Here is a 3567-nt window from a genome sequence, read left to right on the forward strand (position 1 = left end):
GCCGAACTTGGAATGACCCAAGAAGGTCAGCAGCGCCAGCAAACAGCAGTTGTCCGCCACCCACTCGGCTTGCACCCCCCGAAAAACCAGGTCACCTTGCGCCCTGCGCTGGACCCTTCCCATCGCCCCAACCCGCCCCGCACCCCCGAAAGCTTGGGACTTGGTTCGCGGCGGTATCCTTAAATCTGTCGAATTCACGCGGAGAGATATCTTATATATATATATCTATATATATATTATATATATATAATTATATTATATATGATATATATGTGTGTGTGTGTGTGTGTGTGTGTGTGTGTGTGTGTATACATATATATATATATATATATATATATATATATATATATATATATATATATATATAGTGCAATTAGAACTTCGGAAATTAAAGCCGAAAAATGCAATGCATTACAACCCTAATACCATCCTCCTTGCATTTTTATACTTCTTATCTATTTATCTATCTATTAGTTAATTTTTTTTTTTTTTTTGTAAAGTTGGATCTCTTCTTTCTGTAATTCTCTCTACTTCCTCTTAATTCTTCCAAATGAGCACCATAATATTCTTTAGAAGCTCGAATTTCAAGCCAGTGGTTTGGTGGGCTTGTTCCGTGTGAATAGGTTTCGTCTACTGAATAATAATAATAATAATAATAATAATAATAATAATAATAATAATAATAATAATAATAATAATAATGGTAATCTGTTTTTCATTCTACTTCCAAATGAACACCATAACATTCTTTGGAAGCTTGAATTTCTAGTCAGTGGCCAATTAGATGGGCTTGTTCCATGTGAATAGGGTTCATCTACTGATTAATAATAATAATGGAGAAACAAACCCACAGTTATGTAAATGTACATATATATCAGTTTAAAAAACAGCAAAGATAGCTTTCGGGAATCTGTTCGGTTCCCCTTATCATCTGATTGATAAGAGACTGATAAGGGGAACCGAACAGATTCCCGAAAGCTATCTTTGCTGTTTTTAAACTGAAATATTTGTACATTTACATAACTGTGGATTGTTTCTCCATTTTAATAATAATAATAATAATAATAATAATAATAATAATAATAATAATAATAATGACAATGATAATAATAATAATAATATTCTGTTTTTCACTCTACTTCCAAATGAACACCATAATTTCCTTTGTTCCATGTGAATAGGTTTCATCTACTGAATAATAATAATAATAATAATAATAATAATAATAATAATAATAATAATAATAATAATAATAATTTTCTTTCGTTTTGGACCTGTTCCCACCAGGTTCTAGATTCCTTCGAGCAATGGCTCTCATAATAGAAATACGTCAAATTGCTGAGGTTACGATTCTGGATTCTTTTGTAACGATATGATGGTTGAGATATGAATTTTGACGACTCGGCCAAATGCATGGGTCATTGATTGTTTTTATTTAGGGGGGTGGGGGTCATTATGCAAGTGATATGTATGCGCAGAAGTACTTTACTGACAATAGCTTTTTATTATTGTTGAAATGATTATCATTTAGAATTTTAAACAACACTCCATTTTTATTATTATAACTATTAATATTACTATTATTATTATAAACAGTCCAATGTTATTATTTATTATTATTATTATTATTATTATTTTTTTTATTAATAAAAATAATAATAATAACAATAATAATAATAATAATAATAATAATAATAAGAAATAATAATAATAATAATAATAATAAGTTTTGTAAAAATTCTCATTATTAATATTTTTATTATTATTATTAATATTATTAGCATTATTATTATTTTAAACAGCCCTCTATTATTATTATTATTACTTATTGTTATTATTATTATTATTAATCATTATTATTATTATTGATGAAGTTTGTAAAAAGTTCTAATTATTATTATTATTATAGATTATTTGTATCCTATTATTATTATTATATTATTATTATTATTATTATCATTATTATTATTATTATTATTATAATGATAATATTATTGTTATTATTATTATTATTATTATCATTATTATTATTATTGATGAAGTTTTGTAAAAGTTCTAATTATTATTATTATTATCTGATTAGAATTTGAAAATCTAATTATTATTATTATTATATTATTAGTATTATTATTATTCATTATTATTTATTATTAATTATTCTTAAATTAGACTTATTATTATTATTTTATTATTATTATTACTTATTATTAATTATTATTATTATGATCTGCATACATCAGCATCATGTCTCTGACCTTATTGCTTTCTTTGTCAAGCAACCATCCATAATAGGACGAATATTTTGAGAAGCATGTCGACGCCCAATACCGCCCCTGCGTTCCTTCACGCAAAAGTCAGATAGCGGTTGATGATGAGACATACCTCGAGAAATAGATTCGTTCTGCAGTGCCTTGGGAACAATGGAAGCGGGGAGGCTGTGTTTGGAGTGAAGGAATTTCCTGACTGAAAGTGAAATTAAGCTAAGATGGGTTGTGAAATGTGTGTGTATGTGTTTGTGTGTATGTATGCGTGTATATATATGTGTGTATGTATGCGTGTATATATGTGTGTATGTATATATGTATGTATGTTTATATAAATGCAGAATCTACTGAATCACGAAAATATGGCACGCGACGAATATATAAATAAAGACAAAATCCAAAATCCACGAGCGAAATGAAACAATGGAGTAACCGCTACTAGGCCTTTTGACTCCTCGTCCTTTCCTAAGCAGGCTGATATGAATGTGAAAATAGATTTACAAAGAAAGCTCGTATACATGACTGATTTATGTATATGTATCATGTGTGTGTGTAGAATCTACTGGTCACTTGTTACTAGAGGGCATTGTGGCTATTACAATTACATAATGTGTGTGTGTGCGTGGTGTATATTGTGTGTGAAATTAAGGTAAGGATAAATGTAACTTGCGAGATTTCGAAAAAAAGAAAGTGAAAGGAACTAAGATAATGTAACTCAACAAGAAAGCAACCAATATAATATTTTATGCTTAGAACATAATATAAAATTAAGACAAGATCTGATAGCTCCAGAAAGAACTCGGAGATATAGTCAGACAGAGAATAAGAGAATTAACGATAAGGAATGAAATGAGATTCTGTCTGACAGCGCAAGAGAGGAGCTGAGGTATTCTCTGATACAAGCCCCCTCACTACGAAAAATATGCAATTTTTGAATTGTATCCCCGCTTTGTTTTGGTTTTTATAATCTCCATTCTGTTTTTGTAAAGACAGAAGACGTCGTTTGGATCACATGAAAATCCTTGGACATGTTTTTTTTTCATGGTTGTGCGCAATATTTTTAATTTCCATTTTTATTTTTTTTAAAGTAGAAAAAACTCATTTGGATCACAAGAAATTCCTTTTTTTTTCACGAAGTTTGTATTTCAAAATTGGAATTTTCAAAGAGGTGCTTTGCATGTAAACGAGTATTTTCTTAATTCTCTTATATTTTTGTAAGAATAGAAAAAGGTATCTGAATCACACGAAATTTCCTTTTTTTTTTCACGACGTTTCGATTTCAAGATTGGAAATTGACAAGAGA

This window comes from Macrobrachium nipponense, chromosome 17 (genome assembly GCF_015104395.2).
Source record: "Macrobrachium nipponense isolate FS-2020 chromosome 17, ASM1510439v2, whole genome shotgun sequence".
NCBI lineage: Eukaryota > Metazoa > Arthropoda > Malacostraca > Decapoda > Palaemonidae > Macrobrachium > Macrobrachium nipponense.